General features: G+C 47.9%; 1 protein-coding gene across 1 annotated transcript in view; it reads left to right on the top strand.

Annotated features, from left to right (window-relative positions):
* The window catches only part of SLIT3 (slit guidance ligand 3), a 583,256-nt gene that overhangs the window by 309,271 nt on the left and 246,184 nt on the right, over positions 1-27,801 (top strand). The gene's annotated exons all lie outside the window — the stretch shown is intronic.

Below are 27,801 nucleotides of genomic sequence, written 5' to 3' on the forward strand. Positions count from 1 at the left end.
TCCCAAGGTCACAGGAAGTAGTGAAGTGGTGACAACTGGCTTTTAATTATTATAAGAAGAGGATACTTTTGATTCAGGGGTAGGAGTAAGAAACTGCATAAAAATTAATAGGTGAGGGTGCCAGAATGAGTTTGAGATAACCCATGAACACATGTTCTGACCTGCAGGGACAGCTGTAAGCAGTGTAATTCGTGGACAGAAGTCAGCCTAGCGCTGGACTCTGCAAAGATTCTGCTCCTGGGCTTTCTTACGCAGTTCTGTTCAGAAGAGTCTGTTTTTCTTCTGGGTGTTTTTCCCCTCAACAGAGTGACTTGATTGATTGATTGATTGATTGATTGACAATGTTTTGTTAATTTCTGGTGTATAGCATAGTTATACATACATCTTCAGTTATACATATATCTTCTTTTTCATGTTCTTTTTCATTGTAGGTTATTACAAGATACTGAATGTAGTTCCCTGTGCTATGCAGTAGGACCCTGTTGTTTGTCTCTTTTGTATATAGTAGTGTGTATTTGCTAATCCCAAACTCCTAATGTATCCCCCTCATTTCCCCTTCAGTAACCATAAGTTTGTTTTCTCTGTCTGTGAGTCTCTTTCTGTTTCATAAATAAATTCATCTGTGTCCTTTTTGAAGATTCCACATATAAGTGATATCATGTGATATTTGTCTTTCTCTGACTTACTTAGTATGATCATCTCCAGGTCCACCCATGTTGCTGCAAATGACTTATTTATTTCATTCTTTTTTATAGCTGAGTAGTATTCCATTGTGTGTGTGTGTGTGTGTGTGTATATATATACACACACACACCACATCATCTTTATCCATTCATCTGTCCAGGAACATTTAGGTTGCTTCCACATCTTGGCTATTGTAAATAGTGCTTCTGTGAACACTGGGGTGCACATATCTTTTCAAATTAGAATTTTCTCCAGATATATGCCAGGAACAGGATTGCTGAATCATATGGTGACTCTGGTTTTTAAAAGAACCTCCATACTGTTCTCCATAGTGGCTGCACCAAATTACATTCCCAGCAACAGTGTAAGAGGGTCCCCTTTACTTCACCGTCTCCAGCATTTACCGTTTGTGGACGTTTTAATGATGGCCATTCTGACCGGTGAAGGTGATCGCTCATAGTACTTTTGATTTGCATTTCTCTGATAATTAATGATATTTAGCATCTTTTCATGTGCCTATTGGCCATCTCTGTATCTTCATTGGAGAAATGTCTATTTAGGGTTTTGTTTCAGGGGGGTTTGGGGAGGCTTGTTTTTAAAGGGTAGGATGGTGAGGAAGAATTAGGGTGTTACTAATCTTCCATCACAATGAGAAGTGTTGTTTTGAGGACCTCAGAGGGCATGTGAGCTCAGCATTCCCGTCCTCGTCTCCAGGAGCTGGGGCCACTACAGGGAAGAAAAGCCAGTTCATGGAAACTGCACCTGTCGCAGATACATTCGGGGAGTCTCCTTCCCATTAATCAAGCTGTCATCTCCTGACTTGTCCTGATGTGTTTGAGCCTGTCAGCCAGGTGGAGCCGGGCAGCCGCACCGGCTGCTTTCCTTGAGGGTGGCCGGATGGCTGTGTTCAGGATGACCTGAGACAAGGAGAGGGGTTGTCTTCCTGAACAGGAGAAAAATGCAACAAATCGACAAATCCCCGCTACTGAGGGTAACAGAGAAGCCAACAACACACCCGCCTGCGACCTCAGTGTGCAGGGCAGCTCTGCTATTTTTGTCCAGTTAAACACTGGCACCTGGGCAGCCGGCCGCTCAAGGTACAACATGTCAACTGAGGAGAAAATTAAAGCCACAACTCTCTGTGTAATTTATTCATCACAACCTAAGCTGACTCCCTGCTTGTCTGCATGCAGGTCGAGCTCATTCCACTGCTTCCACTGTGTCTATTTAAAGAGAAAACAGAAGAACCAGCTCAGGGGGGTAAGATAAACCAAAACATGAAACCACCACAACAATTCTTTCAATTTATGGCTCAGATGACTTTGTTTTCTCTGCTGGTTAAGAGGACAATGAGTCTGCATCACAGTGATTAACGATTATTGTTATTAGTTCAAGTTTGATGTCTCTTGAAAAGAAAATGTGCTCCGGATTTTTTTGTTTTTTCCTGAATCAAAGTTCTCTAGACCAAGAAAGCAAAGCCTCAGTTAGAGACTCTCACGAGGCTTTCTTCCGCTTCTAAAAATATCAGTGCCCAATAGACATTATCATCATCATTTTATAGATGAAGATCAGAGAAGGAGAGTGACTTGCCCGAGGTCACACCATGAGGATGAGTCAGAGCTGAGACAAACCTAAGTCTGTCTGAGTCAAAGCCTCTAAATTTCCTGAGTTTCGTGTAGGAGATCATGGTCAGTAGGGCAAAGGCCTGCAGAGGTATGTAGCCAAGACACTGAAGCAGGAGCTATTTTGGTAAACATAGACGTTACTCTAACTTTTGAAAAGCAGTTTGGGTTGACAAGTGAGGTGGGAGCTGGATTGCTACAGAGGGGCAAGTTAAGTTTTATGTCGTATCTCCCCAGTGAGATTTTATGCTCCTTGAAGACAAGTGCTTCAAAAGAGTACACAATTAGGTATGCAGGAAAATTTCCTTTGTAATGCACCCGGCAGAGCCACGAACAAAGATACCTTCCAGTTTTCCAGTGATGCTGTTGACAACGCTGGCAGTGAAGGACGGTGTCTGCCAGGGTGATGACAGGCATAGGATTCTGCTGCTGTCCAAGTGTGGAGACGAGAGCTCCCATCCCAGCCATATTTGGAAAGAGAAGAGTTTGAAATTCCAGGATAACAGGGAGAGGCAAAGAGGAAGATTTACATGTTGTGTAGAGAGACACCAGAAGAGGACCGGCGGCGCAAGGGCACCGGGGGAAGCAGAGAGCGCGAAAGCTTGCCGATAACGAGGGGGGTGAGCCGCACCCCCGGATCCGCTGACTGGGGGAAGCAGAGGAGGAGATAGGCTGGGAGAGAAAGAATGCCGTATTGAAACGGGTGGGGAGACATAAATAATTCTTTATCTTTATGTTCAGGGAGGAGAGGGGTGAGGAATCTGAAAAACCCACTCTCGTTTCCAAGGCTCAGGGAGTGCAGTGAGGAAGGAATTTGAACACCTGCCAGAGCAGGTGAGTGGGGCTTGGGAAGAGAATCTGGTGGCAGCACGGAGATGCTAGCAGGAGGTGCGAGAGGGTCTGAGTGTGCACAGCTCATCGTTTCCACCAGCTTGGCCGTGATCGGAAGCAAACGCGCTACCGTTCCTGCAGAGGAAGGCTGACCACGTCGCATGCTGCCACAGCAGAGCTCTGAGACAGACAGGTGCAGCTAAGGTCGCGAAAAAACCCTCAAAGCTTGAAAATGGGGGTGCCAGAGGAATGCGAGGAGTTTTTTAGTTATTACACAAGTGTTACATATTCACTGTAGAAAAATTGCAGACGCCAAAAAATAAAAATAATTAATATATAATGACTATTAACTTGTTGATGCAATTTCCCCCCCAGACATTCTTCCTTACACATGCACACGCACATTTATATTTATTACATTGCACTCTGCATACTCTTTGCAAACCTCCCTTTTCACTTAAAATACGTACAGAGCATTTGTCTATGTTTATGAATCACATCCTCCCATTAAATGGCTGTGGGTCTCCCATCACAGTGGTGGGCCCTGACATCCAGCTCCTCCAGTTGGGACATTTAGATGGTTTCCAGTTTTTCCCATCATCAAAAGTGATCAGCCCCATCCATGCATGTCATTTTTTGGTACCTTTGTCAGACATTTCCTTACAAGTAGACTTGCTAAATAAAAGGTTATGCACACATTAAGAGCTTTGGAGATATATTGCCAAATTGCCCAACTGAAAGGCATTAGCGGTTTATATTCCTTCCAGAAGTGAATGCAAGCATCTGTCTCTCCCCATCCTCACTTTCACAGAGTATCATCATTTAAAAAAAAACAAAAAACAACAACAAAGTTGATGCTGTTAAAATTTGAGAGTCTTGAAAGAACACCATGACCTAACTCCTCCCGGAACCGCCCCCCCAAAAAACAGCGCTCTTCAGGAAGAAAAGGTTTAGGCACTGGGGACATTTAGAGCCCCCAGAGGTGGATTTGAAGAAATCAAACTACATATAAACAAATGCACTTAAGGTCTGGGCAGTGGTGGCGACTGGGAGGTTCTCTCCCTGTCAGGTTTAATACGTAGAATCAGTAGACAGCTTCAGCCATCAGAACTGACAGTTTAAAGAGGAGCAGACCTGGGTAACTGTCTCCTGGTGACACGGGCAGAGAGAGGCAGCACCTTCCTGTCTCATACTTCCCGGTGATTCAAAGCCAGTTCCCCAAGTTTTGTCTTTCTGTTATAAAAAAGAAAAAAGGAAAAAACACCCTGGCTTTAAAATAAAGAAATCCACTGAACGCCTCCGTCTCTTGCAGGCAAAAGATTGAATTTCATCTGGGTCCCATTTGAGAAGAGCAGGCATATAAAAGTCTGACATAAATGGCGCAGATAAGATCGAGAGCTCACCTGGGGAGACTTACAAGTGTTTCGCATTCAAAGCACATGTCTCTAATGCTAATCAGATAACCGTGGCTTTTAGTTCTTACATCTGGCACAGAACTCTTGCTTTTATGTTTCCTATTTGTTCCCAGAAGGTAATAAAATTCACAATTGTATCTCATAATCAATACAGCATCTCTTCGGGCACTTCTGCACATTACGAGCACCTAGGCTCTGGCCCGCCTTAGATAAGGGAACCATATGCTGTTTGGGATCTGCCCTTGCTGAGATGCTCTGTTCAGAGCACTGGGTGACTTAGCAGGCAGGTCTTGTTTCCCCAGCTAAGCAGGGCAAGAGGAGACAGCGAGAGGGCCGGGCTGAGCTCACAGGTGGGATGGTGGGCACAGCACGGTACGTTCCAGTGGGGGTTGCTGAGCTATTTGCCTGGAAACCAGAAGCACCAACTCAGAATCGAGTGGCAGACTTGCCCTCAGAAACACAGTGAGCTGTTAGGGCACATGGCCGGTAACTGCTGGAGAGGAACCCTGTCTGTGCTCAGAGTAGCCGTGTCACAGCAATTTGCAGCTCGGGTGCGCTGGACTGCTCTTGGCACGCTGCCCATGTCGGGTGACCGACGTGAGCTTTGCCGGGAGGGACCCACGCTTGAACAGGCAGAACTCATCACATTTCCCTGAACTAACTTAATACCGGTCAAAAGGCAGTGCAAGTCACAGTTCTGTGTTTTGGGACTGATGAGAATGGATGACGTAATTTAGTATTTTGTAGCTGTCTCAAGTTCATGCTCGAGGGTAAACAGAGGAACGCCCTAACCGAGTTTGCTTCTCAGCGATCAGGGTCTCAGACTTCGTCTTCCTGTTTTAGCCTTACTGAAGGTGCTGTGGTATCTCTGTGTTAAAGCTAGCATAGTCTCACACCTATGTAACGTGTGACTTACCACCTAAATGTTAATGAGAATAAGCTTATGTCTTAATTTTTGTTCTTACCATTTTACCTTCAGTATACATATTTATCATGGTAAGGTTTGTCTCTTTCACAAAACTCTAAATGAAGGAAAACACCGTTTCTCTTCTTTGAACGTGATCCATTTAGGCTCAGTTGTCCAGAAAACAAAAGATGAGGAGCCTGGACTCTGGTGAGATAAGCGTGGGGTTCAGGGCACGCCATGGAAGGAGGTGCCCGCTCAGGGACGTGTAAGTGGAGGGTTGGCCCCTGTGAGCGGGCAGCCTCCTTGAATAGAGTCCTGGTCCCTCCACCAGCCTCACCCTAGTCCTGGCTCTGAGCCTGGTGGCCATCTCCAGGCCTTTTTTTTTGGACCCATCAGTGATACCTAGCCTTTAAAACCTTCTCCACTAGAAATGTATTGAGAATTTATGCTGGACGTCAGGAACTGTGCTTTGTGGTGTGTGATGTGCGAAGAACAGACTGCCTTACGGTAACAAGGTTCCTCTTTGCTCATCTCCAGGTGGCTTGGCTCCCCGCAACATGAGTTGACTGTTCCTCCTTCGATGTCCATCCTAGTTTATGTTACATCTTTGCCTCCGTTACATTTTGTGCCAAAAGATTAGAAACAAATGCCACCAGTTGACCAGAAGTCTCAAAGGTTGACTGCTTGAACTGGCTTTTACCTTTTTTTTTTCAGCTTTTGCTTTATTTATAAAAAGGAAAGTTCACTCAGTTCACCTGGCTTCTTACCTTTAGTTCAGTCTGAAACACAGAATGAGATCGTTTTGGGGACTGTGCGTTCAGCAGCCTCCTGATCTCCCCTCATACATCTTATTGGCCAATAGCACATGAGACTGTGCCCCAGGCTTTCCGGAAGTGCATGTAAATATCTGCCTGTCTCTTATCTTTCGTGGTAGCAATTTATCGAGGAAACTTACTTCCAACAGGCTAGGTATTAAACTCTTCCTTACATAAACCCACATCGGATGTCTCTGATCAAATTATAATTTTCAAAGTATTCCATCACTGAGTCCAGTGAAATTGTTCCTAATATTTTCCCATGACCGGGTGACTTTTAAAATCTTGGTAGTGCTACCTAAGTGTTTTCCCAAAGGCTTTATTAAATTAAGATTTGCACAAATGCCCACTTCCTATCAGCAGAAAGTCTGCCCACTTGGAGAAAAACCAACCTAATGATTTTTTTTTTTCTTGCTTTTCTCTGGCCCCTTGCATTTCACTTCATTTGGGCTGCCTTCTGCGAGCTTGCTGTCGTAATGGGGGACAACCCTCCGTGGCCTCATAAATCAGAATTGTTCATATTTATGGCTTGAGGGTTGGGTTTTTTGGTTTGGTTTTTTGGTTTTTGGTTCTCTCTTAAAACTTTACTTTTATTTCTTGTTTAAGGGCACCATGTTACGGAAGGAAAGTTATCTTCTCCTGGTTTTTAAACTCCAGACTAAGTACAAGGCAAGCCTTACAGAAAAGAATCAGCAACAAGAATCTGAGGTTTAAAGATGCAAATCATTCTCTTGTCGCTGGCCTCGCATTTTTGAGAGTCTTTCAACAAATACCTTACCACGTACCTATTATGTGCCAAACTCTTGGGCTGGAAACTGGGAGTGCTCTGATTAAAAAGGCAAGCTTTTTTTTTTTTTTTTTTCTAAGTATCTGTCCTCATGGAGTTTGCTGTCTAATGCAGAGGTCACTACACTTTTTCTGTAATAGGCTAGAGGGTAAATATTTGGGGCTTGGAAAGCCACATGGCCTCTGGCACAACAGCTCAACTCCGCCGTGAAGGGGGAAAGCGGCCCCAGGCGGTCTGTGCAGTATGAGTGACTGCTTCCCAGTGCAGTTTTATTTACAAAAGCAGGCAGTGGACTGGATTGGGCACATGGGGCCAGAGTTTGCCCACCCCTAGCTGAGTGAAAGAAGGAAAGAAGTGAAAACAAGTAAGAACTCAGTGCAGCAATTACCACATGTGATCATCGGCATGAAAGAAACAGGGCGCTGAGACAGAAGCGACAGGGGTGGGGGACTTCCTCTGGACGGGGCAGTGTGGGAGGGAAAGGCGGCCTGGTGGAGGTCGGGAGGGTGATCTGAGCTGGATCCTAAGGGAGGCGAGAGGTCTGCAGTGCGAGGAGAGGATTTCAGGGAGGACTGCGGTTCCGAGGAGGGAAAGTGCTTGGTGAGTCTGAGTTGCCAAACGGCCACGGGGGCCACCTTCCATGCCGCCCAGCTTTCTTCGTGCCTGCAGTGGGGTGCTCCTGGGGGACATGGGGAGTCTGTTGGTGTACCCCAGAATCTGGCCTTCGAAAGCTGCTGCTCAGGCTGCCCTGTGGGGCTCCCCGGGACCCCCAGTGTGTGGATAATGGCCGCACCTCTAGCCACCCAGGGAAGATGGGGTGGGCGGTGTAGGGGGTCGCTTACTTTTTCTTCTGTTTTTTTCCTTCTACTTCTTAAGGGAGGACCTTTCACCAGTACATGGAAAACAGAAAGCGTGCTTGGAATGTGTCAGGCTAAGCAAAAACACATGGTCTGGATATATTCTCCTAAAATAGAGCAAGAGAAAGGCGGGAAAGAGAGCAGCCTCCTATAAATCATCATTTGTCCAGGGAAAAGGTTTCTGACAGATGTGCAGGGTACCACTGTACATGTGTGTGCGTGGTTTGATTTCCATGGAAGAATTTCATCGTCTGGTCCTATCTGCAGAGTAGGATACATGTGCTTTCTGTGTCCGGAAGCTGTGTCTCTGGTGTGGCCAGCCCTGAACCTCCTGGGGGTACTGAAATTTCCTGCAGGTATCCAATTGGCCAGGGATCCCGGGTTGAGGCAGAAGTTGAGCAGGTGGATGACCAGGGATTGTAGAGCATGGGAATCCGTAGTTCTGCACAGTAAGAATGCTGAGACACTGCGGTCCCGTGCGGTGGGGCTCAGCAGGATGGTGGAGTGATGTGGCCTCGCCCTTTCCTGACCTGCCCCACCCGTGGACACAGTACCCAGAGCCACCTGTTCAAAGCACAACTCTGGCACACCCCCTCTGTGTGTCTGTCTCTCTCTCACATGCACACACACACACACACACACACACATACACATACATTATGTGGTGCCCTATGGCTCTTAAGATAAAAGTAAACCTTCCCAACATGGTACCAAATATCCCATGGTACAAATATCTTGTCCTTTTCTCCAGCATCACTGAACTTGTTGTCAATTCTACCAACCCATCCTGCTTCCTCCCGCTGCAGCACCTCTGTCCATGCTGTTCCCTCTGCACGGAAGCACTGTTCCCTGACACGTCTTCACTCTGTTCGCAGCTCAAACACCTGGACTCCTAATTAAGTCCATTTTCTCTAATTTCCTACGACACCCTTTGCTTTTCTTTCAAAGCACTTATGGCCATTACAGTTTTCTATTTAGTTGTATTATTTGATGACTGTTGATTCGTCTTTGATTAATCTTGGTGCTCTCTCTCCCCGCCCGCCTCCCTCCTCATCAGTTCTGCAGGACACAGGGCAGGGTCTGGGGATAGTTTTTGTGTTGATTCTATTTTTGTTTTGTTCTGTTCATCTTTTTACTAAAGCAGTGTCTTGTATGTGGTTGAAACTAAATGCAGTACATTTTTTTTAATGAATGAGGGACTTTGCTTCCTCTTGCAGTGGATACCTGAATAATCTTCAGTAATTTATCCTATTACCTGGGGGTTCCCCCTCTGCTGGGGCTTCTTTCCAATCAAAGATGCATTGGTCCTTGACTGGGTATTTCAACAGTGATGGGGGAGGTGGGGAGGGGAGGGTTAATGACTGTCCTTTCTGAAATGAAGATATTCTGAGGGAAAGACGTTAGGAGATTATCCACTGACTCCTCCTTATACAGGTGAGAAACTAAAGGATTTCAAGGCAAAGGCTCATTAGATTACCATCCATCTTTACAGCCCGAATTGTCAGTTCCTTAGGACACAGACTCTTACCATAAGCCATGTTGCCTGCTGTCAGTCTCAGTGCAACACCCTTCCTGAATGCAGTGCCCTTTTTGATCTTATAGCAAGGTTAACTTCCAGAAACTAATAAAGTTTCATCACCTCTTCCCTTTCCCTCTTGGAATAGCCCCTCTCCAGTATCGTTGTCCACCCCAGGCTAAGCCCAGTGCCCCTTTCCACTCCAAGGATACCCAGCGTCTTCTAGAGGATGTCCCTATGCCCATCTTTTCTGACCCAGTATCATCCTCAAAACATACCTGTTCCATATCCACGATACACTGATCTGTAATTTCGCTGATTCCACTGTCAAACCATCTAGTTGTGTTCATGGCCTTATATGCAGTTCATCTCAGTAAACGCCCACATTCAATCCAGGACCTCCTGGAACTGCTTAGCAGTAGGAACCTAGGACACTCTTACAGACCAGTGTGGGAGCTTTTTACCCAACTTGTGTTTGTTCAGCCCTGTTCTCAGCAGAAAAAAAAAAGAACTAGATTTCACTTCTAAAACAGGAACTTCCCCCAGCCCTGTGTATACTAAAGGCTGCTTCTGCTCATCACAACTGAACTGACTTGATTTCTCCATCACTTCCCGTCTATACATGGACTGAAAGTTAACTCTTGAGTGGTATTGAGCCCATCCAAGTTTCAAGAAGTCATACAGCTTCATTCCACGTCAAGCTTGCCAACATGTGGACAGAGTGAAATTCCCTGGGCTCTCTCATTGGCTCAGCCATGCCATTTGGAGCTAAGTCTCCCCACCTTACCTGCAACTGTGGACTATGTCCCAGGTCCCTGAGCTTAACTTCCCCATTTATAAAATGATTCCGATTGCCTTTTGTGTGTTTCTAGGCACCTACATTTAATTGGGGAGAGCAGGGAATAAATTCGATTCATTGTCCAGTATCTGGGAAGCATGGCTAAAATGAGCCAGGTGTCTAACAATGGGGAGAGGTGGGGAGCATGGTGAACTGGAGAGCAGGTACCCACCAAGGGGGACAGCAGGACCTAGCAGACAATGGGGCTGTCTCCCCAAAATCAACCCTGCCCTTCCCCTACTGGGCAGCAACCCATATGTTTAGGATGCAACCCACCCCAAGCCACATGTTATACCCCTGACTGGTATAAACTAATCAGAGGACTCTTGTACACCTTGCTATCATGATTGTTTCAGGTCATCCAGGTTTAAGCCAACCCACAGAACGGTATTCCCAAAGCCACAGGTATCAGTTTAAAGTGGTCCATTCAAGCCCAAAGCCTTGGGAGTCTTTGCTGGAAATTCTGAGAAAAACCAAGGCTGGTTTCCTCTCAATTCTCCAGAAGGCAACTGTAAAGTCTAGAACCACAGCCACTGTTTACGAGGAAGGTAACATCTTAGAAGGAAGACTGGAGAAGCAGAAAGTTACTGTGGGGTTCTTAATCACCTTACAGGGCCCTAAATCTAATGAACTTTGCCTTCTAATCTACCTCCGAGCCTGTCAGGTACTTGGCTTGGGTTTTCCTTTACTTGTAATACGATTCTTAACCCAGTTCAGCTCCATCCAAAATATTTACTGTGCGAGCATGCAGGCCCACACTTTTCAGATCTTCCTTTTTTTCCCCTAAGAAAATGTGGGTGTTTCGCTTAAATTTCATTATTTAAGTACCATTTGGACCAAGCAAAACATCTCTCTAAGCCTCTGGTTCATACCTCCCAGGGCTCTAGGGGTCTGATTTGAATATTCTCTGCTTATGTGAGACCACAAATCCTTGCTAGATGCCCAGATATTTTCTGTCCAATAGTCATAACCTGGCTTTGTATCATCTGCTCTGTCTTAAAACCTTAGCATTACCAGGGGTGCTGAAGACGCTGTCACCAGCTCCTGTCACTGAGCTAGGGAATGTCTGAATGACTTAGGGCTCTGACGGCTCACAAGTTTCAGGCAGGATGAGGGAATTAGGAAGAAGTTTAAGGGTGTCTCATACCTACCTTCTCAGTGCTGTCTCTTCATCACCACCTCCGGTGGGCCAGAAGGAGGTCCAGCAAGACTGCTGCGACATCTCCTGGCCCTCTTCTGGGCTCTGATGGTTTTCATTGAGCCATAGACCACTGGAACTGGGGGGTACTGTACTGATAATCTGCTTGAACCTCCTCATGTTACAGATGGGCCCAGATAGGGGAGAAACCTAGTAATGGTGCCAAGCTTAAAATCCCCAACTTCACTCAGTTTTATGTTATTTACATTGTATTATGTGTGATTCTTTACTTTCTCCCAAAGCAAACCATCTAAGCCTAAAAAGGCATCTTTGACCAGGACTGGTTTAAGTTTGGACTCACGCTAGTAGTCACACATGGTCAAGGAATGTTACGGAGTCTGAGAGTCCTGAGTTCGAATCCAGCTCTACCATTTACATCTACAGGATCTGGGGCAACTGCCTTAAGCTCCCTGAGCCTCAGCTTCTCCCATATGTACGGAAGTACGAAGTTGTACCTCTCGTGGTTGTTGTGACAATTAAAGAAACCAATCACGTAAAGCGTCTCCCACAGTAGCTGGCATACAGTGGGCAGTTAGCAAATGTAGTTAACCTTTTTCTTTTCAGGAAGCTTAGAATTTTAGGAAGGTGGCATTGCTCCTTAACTCTTACCTGCTGGGTTTTATTCATGCGTCTGTTCATGCCTGCATTTATAAATCAGAGATTCACAGAGCATCCACTGCGTGCCACGTAACTGCTGGGCATCGCAGGCCCAGAGTGAGTAAGGGAGACACGGCCCCTGCTCTCCGAGCGTTTATAATCCAGCAGGGAAGACAGGCATTTAAAACGAGTGCATAGAAAATATGCAACAGAGTCCCAGACTCTCTCTGAGCCACCAGCCATGTTAAGGAAACAGTATAATATGTGGCTAAAATGAAAGGCTTGGGGAATCCGACCACCTGGGATTGAGTCCTGGCTCTGCCCTCTGCCCTCTATGTGTCACCTTGGGCAGGTTACTTAACCTCTCTGTGCCTTAGTTTCCTTATCTCTAAAATGGGGATAAATTAGGAGTTTGGGATTAGCAGACAGAAACTACTGTATACAAAGCAGATAAACAACAAGGTCCTACTGTATAGCACGGGGAACTGTATTCACTAGCTTGTAGTAATCTGTAATGAAAAAGAATATGAAAAGGAATATATATATGTAACTGAATCATTATGCTTTGCACCAGAAACTAACACAACATTGTAAATCAACCATACTTCTGTAACAAAATTTTAAAGAATAAAATAAAGTGAGGATGATAGTAATTGCTCCCTCGTAGGACTGTTGCGAGGGTTCAAGCATATATAACAGTGCCTGGCACAGAGAGAACCCTCAATAAATAGTCCCTGTGTCACTGTCTGGGGTGACAGGGTTCTCGCTAAGGCCAGACGTCTTCATTTCTGCTGAGAGGCCACAGCCGTGCTCCCGCACGTCTGAGCTGAACGGAGGAGAAGCAGCTCCAAGCTGACTCCCAGGCACAAGGAAGACAAGAGCTGGGGCCTGGCAGCCGCAGAACTAAGCAGCCATGTCCTCGGGGCTCGGAATCCCTCTGCCCACATCACTAGGCCAGGTTCTTGGCCCCCACACCTCAGGCTCCGTCCCGGAGAGATCACCTGCTCCAGACAGCCAGGGGTGGGGCGTCTGCCAGGTTGTCGCCCATAAAGGGAACAAACGTAATGGTTTGCTTTTTCTTCCACTTACAGACACTTTATCCCACAAAGTCGCAGATGATGTGGAAGAGTGGCCTCTCCAGGGTGGCTCTCACGTGCAGGAGGATTTTCTTACATCGGTTGGCTGTACAGTCATATGAACTGACACAGACAGAGCCTTCTTTTCCCTGATGAGCTCCACCTGGCTTTGAACAGCTGTCAGAAGCTGGGATGTTATTCTTGAGAGAGACTTTAGGTCCTCTAGGATGTCAGCCAACTCCTTCATTTACAGATTGGTAAACTGAGGCCCAGGGTCAGACCTAACTTGCATGAAGTCACAAACAAGTTAGTGCGAGAGCCAGGATTAGAACTCGGGCTTCGTGCTGTTTCTGCTTTGCCACCGGGTCAGGAAGGCTGCATGCCCGTGTGCATGGTGTGGCTGCGTCCTGCCTCTTGTGTTGCACCAGCGCAGCAGATCGCTGCCCCCACTACTTTGCTGGTGTGGATGTAACCCAGATATTTGTGGGCTGGTCTCTTCTGCTTCTTGAGCAACTTAAGGTCAGATTCAGCAGGAGTCTCATACCCCAGCCTGAAATCTTCTTAGCCACGACTGGAGACGCTGTTGGAAGGGGGAAAGGGGCAGGAGAGAAGCTTCCACCACATTCACAAAACCAACTGTAAACAGACATCATTAGTGATTTCTTCCTTGCTAGTGCTGTTCATCTCATCTCTCTGCCTCACCTCAACACACGGTCTCTGTAATCTCCACTCTTACCCTGAACCTTTCAGCAGTGGCCCAAAGCTTGTTGTCCTTTCTGGGCCCAACGAAGGTTGGAAAGTTGGTCCAATGGTGCTGTTTCCCAAGCTTGTCCCTTGCACGCCCCAGCTCACCTGGCCACGTGGTCAGTGCTGGAGTGGGTCTCCCCGGGTGTAGGCAGGACTGCAGGTTTTTGAACTCATGCTCAAATGCAATTTCTCATCTCTCAAGGCCTGGAACAGCCAGACCCCTAGAAAAGGCTGAATGAACTCCTTCAACCTGCACTAGTGAGCAGGCTCAACACTGTGGGCGGGGAGGGGGCGGTGCTGGCAGAAGAGCGGGAACAGTCCAGTCCCAACCATCAGTATTTGTATTCGCAACTTAGAGAAAGCAGGAGCCTCCAGGGAGCAGTGCTGTCTAACCTGCAAAAATAGAAAAATAATTTTCTTTTCAAAGACGCCACACTACCCAATTGGTTTGCTAATGGGTTCTGGCAGCCTTTGTATTAGTCTGAGAAGCCATTCAGACCACCACTGACAATGTCAAACTTATAAATTGCTCTTGTTAAAACCTGCACATCAAAATTAAATAGGAAACACCTGGTGAGCTGCCCCCCCTACCACCACCACCACCGTGGGGAAGGCCAGGAGTGCCACTCGGTGGCCGAAGGAGCGTGGCCAGGGAACAGGCTTTTTTCCAGAACGCCCAGAGCGGTCCTAAAGTCTTTGGAGGCAGAGAGGGGGATGGGGGCAGAAACCTGGAAGGCGTGGGGTCAGATCTGGCACACAGGGGCATGTGCTTTTTTTTTATCTTAAGCTGTAGGTGTTAGAAATCCAGAGTCGTTGCTTTGCTTGAAGGTCACATCTGGCCACCCTGGCCCCGGTTCTTTCCTAGCAATAGTCGGCTGGAACAGTAAACAAGCCATGACTCTCCGCTGTGCTCAGCAGTGGCTCCGTGTGCAGCCGCTTCACTCCTCTGCCTGCTCTACCTGGCCCCGCTGGCGCCTGAGTTTGAACTCCCTGAGTTCTTAGGCTCTGGAGATGGAGAACCTTGGCTTCGAATGACCTTGGCAAAGTTGTAGCCTGCCCGCAGACCTTGCTTTCCTCATCTGTACCGTGGAGGTGACACACCCTGGTCGTAGTGTGTCAATGAACTAATCAAACGGTTATCTCTGGGAACCTACTTAGAGTGTTAACCGTTTTAGACGGGAATCTTCAAGGCATTAGAAACAAACAGCCTTTCCTCTCAAAGAGCTTCCTTCCGTTTTGCTCTCCAGGGCAACCAAAACTAAGCCAGTGTTTCAAATAAAAACTAATAATAACCAATGATAATAATCGCGAACATTTATGAAGAGCCTCGTGTGCTACACGCACTTCTCCTACTTTGTGCCCATTACCTGTGCTCCTTCCAGCCCTGCAAGTTTGGGGTTATTCCTCCTAGTTTCTGGGTGAGCAGTTAGGGCCCGGGGGGATGAATACCTGCCCGAGGTTCACTCCTTTGGAGAAGCGATCGCTAAAGGTTGCTCCCACCCTCGCGGCCTCCTTCCTTCCTATGTTTGATCAGCGAGGATAAGATGATTTTCAGTGACTTGCTGGGCTCTGGAGTGACACCTGTTTCCCCGGAGCAGAAATGACACCTTTGAAGTAGAATTTTCTCAGCTCCCGGCTCCACAGGAAAAACCTCTTTGAGGGCCCATTATGGCCGCATTCTAGAAGCCGTCAGCTCAGATGCTGAAATACAGCATTTCTTCGGTTCTCGGCCGCCGGCAGCAGGGCAAACATTCCGAAGGGCAAATAAATATTTACATATGAGGGCTCTTTGTGCACCACGAGTGTTTGATTCTGTTGCCCCAGTTCCCTGGGCTGAGGGTCAGTTCTGGAGCCCAGAAGAGAGTGTGGGAGTGAGCGCGCAGACGGCACCTGTATCCCTTCAGCTGGGCCCTATCAAGCACCTGCTGTGAGCGGGCTCTGGCCCCGCGTCGGTGATCGCAGGTGATGACGTGCCCGCGTGGCCCGGGCACCTGAGCACAGCTCTGCGCTGGGTATCCCACTTGATTACCGCAGCTCTTCCTTTTACAGATGAGAACAGGCTGGGTTTGTTTCTGACAGCCCTGGCGTGTGCGTGGTCACGGGTCAAGAAAAAAGATAATATTCTCACTCCTTTTTGTCCCTTCCCCCCACTAAACTGTAGGCTCCCTGAGGACTAGATGGGATGATAATAGTTGCTAAGATGCTGCTGGGGCCTCCCTGGGGGGCAGCCCCCTCCGCCAAGCGCTTGCCGTCTCTTGGAATCCTCACGGAGACTCTCATGACCTGGGCATAATAAATTCCTCTGAAATGCAACCTGCGGGAATGCATGAAAGTTGTACCAGTCTGCTCCCAGCTGTGGCCGTGGGCAGAGAAGTATGTATTTGAGTGATGCCTCAATCTCTGTAGAGAAGTTACCAGAGCAAAGACATCCTCTGATTGGATCAGCTTCTTGGGAGAGAAATCGTGTTCTCTGCGGGGTTCACCTCCCCATTCTCTCCACTTTCTCTCACTTTTCTTTCTTACTATCCTTCTCTTGCCTTTTCTTTCTTTTTATAATCTTTCCTTTGTCCTTTTGGTCTCGTTTTTTCCTACCCTTTTAGCCATTCTTCGTCCTCCACTCACCCCCTCCTCTTTCTCCCCTTCCTTCTCTTTCTCGTCTTTTTCTCCCTCTCTTCCTCCTCCTCCTCATCTCCCCCCTCCTGCACCACAGTCAGCAGATGGGAGGAGAAATGTTTGCGGAAACTTCTGCGGGTGATGGACCAGGGTCGGGGGGCAGGCTGGGGGTGGGGGATGCAGCAATGCAGGGGAAGTAATACCAGATGTGACGTCGGTGCCAACAATCAGCCTGAAATGTAAACGTGTGCCGAGCTCCAGTAATAAAGCTCTTAGAGCTGGAGGGCCGGGAATGCCAGATGGAGGGGGGGGGGCCAGGCCTTGCCTCTCAACCAGAGGTGGATCAAAATCCGGTCTTTGCATATGTTTATGCCTCCAACATCCCTTTTCACTTTTTCAGAAAGGTGATCCATCTTCTCCCCAGTTTATTAGAGGCGGTTTTCCAGCACCACTTATAAAATATTACAGGCGGCCCCGTGACTCATGGCCTCATTTATAATCCACAGCACTTGGGAACTTTGGGGGAATATTTCTCATTAAATCTATTTCCCAACTCTTTGGGGCTGCCTCCTATTTCCCCAAGAAACACCAGGAAATTCAAGACAGGCTTGAGCACTGGGGCGAGGTGGATCTCCCAGTGTTGAGCCTGGAAGACAGGGACAAGGGAGTCAGGGATGAGGGACGTCCCCGGTGACCTTCCAGCAGGGCTGTGCGGTGTGTCTCCCGTGAGACCATAACAGCCTTGTGTGCCTACAACCTTCAGTCACAAGTCTGTCCCCTTGGCTCTGCATCTTCCTTTGGTGAAGGTCCGTCTTCATGAGACAGTTTTGCAGGGATAGATAGAGTGACAGGCCAGGCCAGGCCAGGGGTCGGCCCCCTAGTCAGCTGGGTCCCCCTTTTATGGAGGGCGCTCTTCTCTAAGGAGTAAGCCAGGAGCCCATTTCTTGGACTTTCCCATCAGGCGACGTGGCTCCTTCCTACTGCCTGCAGTGATATTTTTCTTCATAAGCACTGTTCACAGCTGGGAATCACTCTTGCCTTAACCAGTGTTGACATTAAGTCATTCTAAGCCCGTCACAAGAACGCATGCACTTTGACCGTTACAAAAGAACAGAGTGGCGCTATTCGCTTGCCCAGTGTGCACAGAAAGAAAACCCACGCCCCCATCTCCCACACCTATAGCTGCTCGTACCTAATCCCCTGCGCTGGGGCGGGTTTTTCTCCGGGCGACTGCCATCGGCCGAGATAAAGGGGCAGAACCCGACTTCTCTCGTATTTCCCTCCTGCGGCCACCTGTGCTTTCGATGCCCCATCGTCTAAGCCTCTAGGATGGGGCATAACTCACTGAAATTAGGAAAAAAAAAAAAAACAGGCTTGGTGGTTTTATATTTACATGTTGGGTTATGAAGGGTGATCATCAGCTTACGGAACTGACCTCTGTGTGCTGAGCAACGAGAGGCAAACACGCCCTTTCAAACTGGGCGATTTCACCTGCCGTTCTGGCCGACGTGTGGCCTGGAGAGTCTGAGTCGGGAACCACGAGTCTGCTCCTCTTCCCTACGCCACGGCCTTGTGCGGGGAGCTTGGCGACAGATACTTTTTGTAAAATAGGTCTTTCCTTCTATTATAGTCTATAACCAAGGGTGACAAACTGTGCCCTGGAGAAATGACCCAAGGGCCAAGTCTGGCCCACTGCCTGTTTTTGTTAATAAAATTTTACTGGAGCACAGCCATGCTCATTCGTTTATTGTCTGTGGCTGCTTTTTTGCTACAACAGCAGAATCGGGTGCTTGTGACAGAGACTGACCCACAAAGCCTAGAATGTTGACCATCTGGCCCTTTAAGAAAAAGTCTTGCCACACAGCTCTGTGGATCAACATGTGCATGTGACAGGTTTAAGGGATCGTCTAGGGCAGTTTTAACTAGCTATGACTGCCTTACCCGCTGACATCTGTACCTAACTCTGGCAAAGATTCCCCTCCACGCTGGCACTTTGATTTTTTTTAGCCCAATCCGGTCAGCTATTTTTGGCCCCGTGTATACAGTCATGGCACATGCTTTTGAAGGATTCTCAACAGATGCCTTCTCCAGAGGATGCGCTGGCTGTCACAGGAGCAGGAACATCCCTGTGGCATGTCCCAGGGACTGGAGCTTCACGGAGCCACACGTGGGTGACATACGACAGATACGAGCCCTCATGCATGACCCCGTCGCTTTGTATTTCTCACGGCACGGTTCCTCTCGGAATCCCCATGGAGATGCTGAATGGGCCCCATGTCTGCCTGGACTTTCTGGGGCTTGTGCTCTGGGGACACGTTATAGGGAGGGAAGCTTGGCGTAACCAAACCCGATCGAGTTTGCTCAGGGGTAAAAGCAGGGCTGCAGAGCCTCGGAACTGCCGCCAGTGAAGGGACTCTCACAGCTCAGCCTGTCCAGGGGCTCCCCGTCCCGATCCTCAGAGTCCCCAGAAATGCTTATAAAAAATACGGATGCTCAGGTCCTGCCTCAGGAAGTTCCGATCCCGGAGATGTGGGGCAGGGCATAGGTGTCTGGGTTTTTCCCATGCTCCACCGAGGAGTCTGAAGAACAGCAGGTATAATCTAGTCCGCACTCCTCCCTTGAGCACGCAGGACGACGAATCCAGAACCGACCCAGCAGGTGACCAGCTGAGACCAAACCCTCGGGGCCTGGCCAGCCATCCTCACCTGGTTTCCAGACTTACGTTAGCAGCGCCCTGGGGTTTTCACAAGATGCCTGTGAGGAGAGAATGACAACCAGGGGGTGGCCCAAAGCGCCAAGCTCCGGTCTTGTCCGTGTTCAACCGGACTCACTCCTTTTGTGTGCTTTATGTGTTAGTCTCCCTTTAGGGTTCGATTCTGGAGCAAGAACAGGCAAGAAGAAAATATCTGCTAATGGGAAAAAAGAAACCCTCACCCTGCACCTTACAGCAGATCAGTCCATTGAACCTTTCCCGTCAGATTCCCCTTTTCTTAAAAATCTCCAGAGAAGGGGACTCCACCACCGAAACCTGTGAAGTGTCGCCCCGTCCCCATGGTCATCTCTTGCAGCCGGGGAGAGAAAGCTGCTGCCTGCAGCCGTGTGTCCTTCTGCAGCTCCCACGGGCTCCAGCTCTGAGCTCACTTTACATCTAAATCCTGCCTGCTCCAAACTGAGCCCCCCTCCCCTCTCTGACTTTCTCCTCTACAGCCGAAAAACGACACTCAGCTGCTCCTATGCCTCATATAGCATGGCTGCAAGTCAGACCGTGACTGAACTCCCACCATGTGCCTGGCACTGTGTAAGGCCCCGGACAGGGCAGGCGGGATGCTCGGGTGGACCATGCAGTCTGGGGAGAAGAGAAAGGGAGGCATGCGGCCCATCCCTCACCGGCAGCAGTCTCCAGCATGCTCTTCCTCCTGCCTTCCTCCCAGGATGATGCAAACTACCTTTCAGGATCCTTCCCTATTGCCCAGGCCTGGAAGCTTCCCCTTGCCCCGGACCCTGGATGTGGGGCACATTCTTTGAGAAGGACTTCACTGAACCCGGCAAAGTATGCAGAGGAGCTGGCCCCCAGTAGTAACACGGGGAACACTGAAGTTTCGCTCAGCCCAGACGGGTGGTGGCCCCGCTTCTTCCTGGGCAGGGATGCAGGGCCTGGGCTCAGCATCCTGGTCCGTCCCTTTGGGCCTCAGTCTCGTGCAGTGTCTCTGCCCTGCCACCTCCTGGCCAAAGCAGGTAGCGAGCAGAGGGGCTGTGGGAGGGAAGTCCCGACGCCCAGGCTGCAGGCGGCATCTCTTCTGCAGCTGAGGGATTCGAGGGGCATCCCCAGTGCTCTCTGTGGAGACAGCCCCACGGGCCATGGACTGTGATGGGCAGACACCAGCCCAAACACTCCGCCAGAAAGTGGCCCCAGCAGAGGCAAGGATCTGTTTTCTCTCTTGTTTTATTTCTCTTCCAGCCTTTCCGTTTACATTGCCCCTGGTGTCTGTTTAGATGTTTAAATGCTTGCATATTTCTGTGTGTGTGTGTGTGCGCGTGTACACGTGTGTTTAGGGTCTAATTCTCTGTGTGCAGTGAATGTTCCTGTTTCCATAGACAACTTTTACTCTTCATAATGCAGCTCAAGCCAAAATGAACAGCACAATGAATATGAACGATAAAATGACAGAGCTGTAATAGTGACAATAAGACACCCAGCACATTTGTCATTTGTTTGTGAAAAGTTTTCTCTTTGCAGGAAGGACTGGGCCTATTTTTAGTTCCAGAAACTTCTCTATCATCAGGTGGTATGATAAAAGACTTCATGAATGGGGATGTGTTGGGGGGGAGGAGCTGCTTTATATACAACTAGGTCAAGTTAAACATGCGATCCCTAAATGCTGGAGTCATTGAGTCCAAGGCTGGGGCTGAGATGGGAGTGAGAGGGGGAGGGCTAGGCTGGGGGGAGGGCAGATCATCCGTGCAGAAGGACCCCGGGCAAGCTGCAAAGGGGTGGTGGACCCACAAGCCCCCAGATGCCCAGACCCTGATGACTCAGGGTCTGTGTGCTTCTAAGTCAGCCCGAAAACCCGTGGAAGATGCAGGGGCCAGGGAGTCCCTGCCATCACCCAGCCTCTCCCCTGGATGTCACTGTTGTGCTGCGTGAACAACACTGGGGAGCACATAGGGGACCATGAAAAACCCTCCCTGGAAGTGGCTGCCCCTTGGGGCTGGGGGAGACCCAGTAAAAGAAGGACCAGGCCTGTCTGCCAGCATCTGTGTGGTGGGGGTGAGTGTCCCCCACGCTAGCAGCCATGGTGCCACCAAGGCTCACTGTCCTGGGGCAGGACTGGCTCTCTAGCACTAAGAGGAGGCCAGGGCAGCTGAGAGAGCTGGGCCGCATCGAGCCCCGTCCCTCTTCCTGGCGCTCAGGCCCTCGGGCAGAGGCTGCCAAGTCGGGGGGGGGGTGGGACAGGGCCCTTCTGGGCCAGCGTGCGCAGTGCTTACACCCAAACTGCAGCATGACTCTCAACAGCCAGGGGGATTGGGGGCAACTGTCTCACATCTCAGAGCGTCTGTTTCATCCCCTTCATCAGATGGGACTCCCTCACAGCTCTGTAAAAACAGGAGTAAAGTACGTAAAACTTAATACATTATAATGCAACTATTATAACCAGGAATTTAGCAAGAGTGCGCAAAGAACCTCCCAAGGCCTTAGCCTGGGAAGAAAATCGTGTCTCCAATGCAATCGTGAAAATAAGCACTTGCTGCAGAGATTAGAACAAATCAGACAGATTTGGCCCAGGCCTGACAGAGCCAATGCCCTCTTTTCTCTTTACTTGGTTTTGAGTTTCCTAAGGCGCTGGCTGCCTCTTTCCCGAGCCACATATGCGTGTGTTTGGATCGATGTGTTGGGAGGAAGCCTCTGAGTTTAGCCCTAAAGCAGTCAGTGGATTTTTTTTTTCCTATCTCAGTGTTGATAGATTTGGAATAACTGAAAGCAGACGTAGAATGTGTTAGAAGGAAAGCGTGTGGACCCGTCCCCAGGCAGAGGCTCCCGCACTGACGGGAGAGGAGAGACAGACCCTTGGAGGGAGGCCAGAATTTGTCAGCCTCTCCCTTGCCCTAATAGCGGGTGCCAGTCAGGAAGCCTTTGATCTCCGTTTGGCCTCCTTCCCTGGAATGAGATCGCACGTTGTAAATTATTAAAACAACTCCCCGGTACAGGTCAGGGTGGTGTGGCTGCGGGTCGTGGGAGCGCGTTTCCCCAGTCTCGCTCCGTTTACCTAAATTGCTGCTCTTACCGGCTTCCCGGTCCCTTTGCACGAGTGAAGCGTCAGTGCTGCAGGTCTGCTGAGCCCGAGAGGGGTACCACCTCGGGGCCTCTTCCCGGCTTCCTCCTCCCTGCCTCCCGTATCACAGGTCCCTCCCGGGGAGGGTTCTGGCTCTCGCCTCTGTTTTATCAGCGCCCTTTAGATGTCTGGAAGTACCGGCTCTTCCAAGTACCAAAATGGACTTACTAGACTGGGGCCATCACTTTCAGCCCAGGCTACGTTAAGGATACAAATGTGGGGCCCATTTGATATTAAAGAGCCATCGAGTCCCCGTACAAAACAGCTTGGGGGACACCAAGCCCGGACTTGCTAACGACTTCCCTGTATTTGTCTCATCAAGGAACAAACTGGGAAGTGGAGGGCACTCTTTTCATGTGATTCTGCATTTGAATTTTCTGTTTTTAGGGAAGACTTTGGTATCTTAATGCCATGATCACCGACTCAACCTGCCCTTTTTCTTTCAGAGTGTTTTGGGACCAGGGCCCCCAAAGAGGCTTTGTCTTTGTGACTGAGGGCACCGGGGAGAAGAGAGGCGAGTGAGGCACGCTTCGGTGGGGGAAAGGTAAATTGGAAAATGAGGAGGGAAGCAGTGCCCGAGCAGCTGCAAAATTGTTCAGAACCATTTTCTCAACTGGGTTAATTGTGCTTCCCCGTTGTGCAAAGACACCTAAGCCTTTCGAAGCCTGCGTTTCTTTATTGCAAAAAGCAGCCTATTAAGAGAGACAGATTGTCTACCCAGAGCAGCTGACTCTCCACCACGCTTCCCATTCCCTGCATCCCAGTCCCCTCCTGTGAGCGCCCCTGCCCCCCAGGACAGAGCTTATCTGACTGTCTCCCCTCAGCCTTAGCTTTATCACTGGGAATGGTTGTCAGTGATGAGAGGAGGGGATGGGCAGACTCAAACCAGCTCCGCTGTAAGAGTAGGAATAATTACAAAATCTCAGGCCGTTATCCAATTACTTTGACATGTGGCCATTCTAGGGAGTTCTAACTGGATTAAGTTCATTATAAAAAGATTAGTCCTAGGACGGGGACTGTGCATAACAAAGTGAACCTTCAGAATGTGCGCTGCTGGGCCACCAAGGACTTTGGGGGTAAAACTGAGTGAATGGCTTTGTTTATTGAATTACTGCTTAGGGATTTGCCGAGGAGTTTTGTTCAGATAGAGTTTTGTGTTTTAAAGCAACTGTCAGCAGTTTCCTGTTTGTTTTCCTTTTTTCAACACCGTTCCTCAATGCCACTGCCATCATTGTCGGAGCACTATCCAAGATGTTTGTTGCTGATGCTCTGCGTGAGCACGCAGGTGAGATTATTGATCAGAGTGGATGTGAGACACACGGAGCTCATGTATTATTCATCAGCTGTGTGTATATGTGTGCATGTAGATTGTCCCCATATAATACCCTGTATTTGCATAATGTTTCGTAGCCTTACAGAACACTTCCATGTTTCTCATTTGACCCACACAGCAGCGCTTTGGGGGTAAATAGGCATTATTATAATGATTTTACAGATAATGAAACTGAGACTCAGGTTAATCCATGGTCACCCTGCTAGATGGTCCCCGAACTGAGGTTACCACCCACAGTTGTTGTTCCTAGCCTAGCATTCTTACACGTATAAACTCAGTTTGTATAAGTGTTTTAAACACAGAGTATGTGTTCAGCTCATGGTAGTTGAATATTTAGAGTAACAAAGTTGACTGAGATCACTTTTCTTCCTCCATTTGCCATGAGAATTAGGTATCAGTTTTGAACAACTAAGTTAGTGGCCAAATACTTTCTTCTCCTTCTTCCCAAACTCAGGGAAATTTTGCGAGCAGGAAACATCATGGAACTGTTCTTTGGGGTCACCCCAAACTCTTCTTCTGGTATATTCACTGGAGTCTGTCACCTTCCTAGAATAAACGCCCGAGTCCCTTCTGAGGGTCCTGGAATTGGAGACTTGGGTATTAGCGTCAGTGGAAAAATGTAAATTACCGATCAATCCCTTACGATTTCACTTAACAACTTGGTTTTTTGGGGCTCCAAACGCCTATGGGTGAACTGGTAAGAATTAAAACTCTTAAGGAGGTAGATCTGAGGTCCTTATGTCTGTTAGGGGCAGTAGCGCCTCCACTTCCTCCTCCTAAGCCCCTTGCAGACATTGCTAATGGATCTTCGCACACTTCTCTACTTAGCCTTGGCTTGGACTTCCAACATGCCCCAAAACTGACCTCCAGGCAGCCACCATCGAGAGTCGAGAATTGGCTAGCAGCAGGCATCTCTTTACCCTTCTGATCCCAGACTCTGGTGACCCCACAAAACTCCAGAGACTTTGAGAGGCAAAACCAGACCAGGAGGTCAGTCCCCTCATGTCTGATAACATCTTTATGGCCTCATTTGGTGATCGGCATTTCAAAACACCCACAGAAGGTCAAGGAGAATGTGGAATAATCAAAAAAGCTTTAGCTTTAGGAAGTGAATATATTCAGAGTACAGTTGTACTCTGTAAAGATTAGGGCAGAAGCCAGCTTGCTAGACAAGAAAGGTTTGTGCATAGACTGAAATCTAGATTCCTGCAGACCAGTGATTCTGTATACCCCTGTTTCCCCAAAAAGAGACAAACAGATACAACATGCTGTACAAATGTTTACTCTCTAGAGCACATCTAGCTTTTAGACCAAGGTTAAAAAGCAAACAAGTAAACAGAACAAATATAGACTCTTAAAGTATAGCCAGGATTCTCATTTGCAAGTAATAGAACCCAAAATCAAAATGGCTTGAAAAAAAAAGTGGGGGGAAGAAAGGAAAGGAAACATATTGGATCTTAAAACTAAGAATTCAAGGGCTTCAGGCAAGGCTGGATCTAGTAGTTCAATAATGTCACTGGGACTGTTTCTATATGGTGGTTCCCAGTGTTTACACACTTATCATTTCAACATGGAGTTTGGCAGGGAAATAAAAGAGCTTTTTCCCCCAAGTAGTTCCTGTAAAAGTTCTAGAACTTATTCTAATTGGGTCTGGCTTGGTCATGTGCCCATCTCTGAACCAGTCACTGCTGCTGGGGGATGCACTATTCAGATGGGCCAGCCTGGGTCATGTGACCTCCCTGGAGACTAGCCCTGCCCCCTCCCAGCTGCACACACCAACTACTTACACTAGAAATGATGCGGATATGGAAGATTGGAGGGAAAATTGACTGCCTCTCAAATGACTGCTTGCTCTGTACCAGGCCCAGTGCTAGATGCTAAAAGAAGACTTTATAAATAGATCTAAAGCTTAACAATTTGCAGATTCTTTTTGTATAAATAATCCTATTAAATCCTGACAAACACTGCAAGATAGATATTTTTATTCTTACCGTTGTGCAGATGAGGAAAGTTATATTCAGAAGGACTCTGTAACTTGACCTTCAGTTTACCCATCTCCAAATTCCGTGCATTTTCTGTGATTCCTGTGTCTGGATCGGTGAGAATCTTAACATGGAAAACTGAAATTCTTCCCTCATTTACCTGAAAGAGGCAAGTCAGAGACTGGATTTCCCTTTCTCCACTTGGAAACAAACCTTGAACCCCGGGTTTATGCTAAAGAAAACTGTGTCCCCTACGGGGCATCGGTACTTAGGTACGACGTAGAAGCAATAGGTGCTCTAGTTTACTGAGCACTTACTGTGTACCAGGAACTATGTGAGCACTCTACAAAGAATTTCCCATTTCAGGCCAGAATCAGCTCCGGCGAAAAGCACTTCTTATTCCTGTTAGACAGCTGAGAAAAGCAAGCCTCAAAAAGATGAAATGCCCTAACGTAGGTAGCCTGTGGAGCCAGAGTTTGAACCCAGCTCTGACTTGACTGTGCTGTGTGCTTCCTGCCGGGAGGTGAATGAGCCTCATGCCTTTGATTTCGGTCACTGACTGATTAGAATTCATTAGAAAACTGGATGGAGATAGGAGATGAGAAAAAACATCCATCCCCATCTTTGTGGGAGCCCAGAAAAAAGTGGAAGAAAATTAGACTGTATACAAATTCCTGGTGATTCAAAAGGCCTCAAACCAAAATAATGAAAAACAAATAGGCAGGCGAGCTGCAGGCTGAAACGAGAATATCAGCTTTCAGAGATTTCCAAAAGTTAAAACCGGCTAGGTTTTAGCTGTCCAAGCCCTGTGGGCTAGTTTGCTCTCATAGAAGAGTCTTGTGTTTCACTTGCTCCTGTAACTCACTCCGGAATGACAGCAGTCCTCAGGGCATCCTGAGTGTTTCCATCTGGAGGCACCGGCCGCCCAGCCGGAGCTTCGCTGAAACACAGTGCACACGTTACTGCGCCCAACCCATCCTTTGCCAGGTCTGCTTTGCTGCGAACCCGCATTTTCATATCGTTTATACTTTTCAAGGTACACCTCTCATGACAACACTGGCAGCTTTCAATTTATGAGGCTTATTAGCAAATAAAACTGTCCTGAAAAGCCCAGATTTGATATCTGGAAGATTCATTTCAGGATTGATTTAATGCAGCCTGCCTCGTCGTTTATTTCCCATCTCCAGGTTGGGACTAAATCACCCTCATACTGTTGATACCCTTAATATGATGGTTGGTGTTTGCAAAATAGGCCAGGCTGTAAAAGAATCTGAAGACTCTAGTTGCTCCCATTTCTTTTTTTTAAACAGAGATGATAAAAATACTTTATAACTTTATGTGTCTAGGAGATTCTGGGATTTTTCTTTTCTTTTCCCCCCTCCTTTGCTATCAGTGATGTCGTTTGAATATAAATAGCGGTAAATACATTCAAGGATGGGGTTCTTCTTAACCATTGGTTTGCAGCAGTGGGAAATCACCTACTTTCTCTGGAGTCACCACTCTGCGTGGAGGACTGGTGACAGCTGGCATTCAATATGACAGACCTATAGAAGTACCATCCAGAAGCACTCCATCATTCAAGTCTTCTGGTTCTTAAGCCTTGGGCAGCCGTCACACTTTTTCAAGATGAAGACTTGAATGGAACAAATCTGTGATTACCAGAACAGCCAGTGGCGCCCTCCGAGGGCTGTTACCCTCTGTTAGCATTTATCACCCACATCCCATTTGACACTTGTCCTTTATTGCCTGACAGTCTAACTTAGCTTTTATCTTATCCTCCCCCATGTAGTACACCTGCTGAGAACACAGACCCCAGGGTTCGTCCAGTCCAGTTTAAATCCCATCTCTGCCATTTGCTTCTTGGGTAACCATGGTTATTTACCTTCACCCCTAATCTCGAGTTTACTCATTTGTAAAATAGGAATAAAAATAGGATATACGGTTAAATTAAGTACCGTATGAAGCAGCTCTAAGAGAGTGCCAAGCACAAGGTAAGAGTTTAATAAATTACAGCTATTATTATGATGATTAACATAGAGATAATAGTACGAACAACATAAAACGCGGTCTTGAACGTAACTTTCGGTTTTGCACACCAAAGTGCCTTGCATAAAGGTAGATACGGGCGTACCCCCATTTTATTGCACTTCTC

This window comes from Camelus ferus, chromosome 22, assembly GCF_009834535.1.
Source record: "Camelus ferus isolate YT-003-E chromosome 22, BCGSAC_Cfer_1.0, whole genome shotgun sequence".
Taxonomy (NCBI): Eukaryota; Metazoa; Chordata; class Mammalia; order Artiodactyla; family Camelidae; genus Camelus; species Camelus ferus.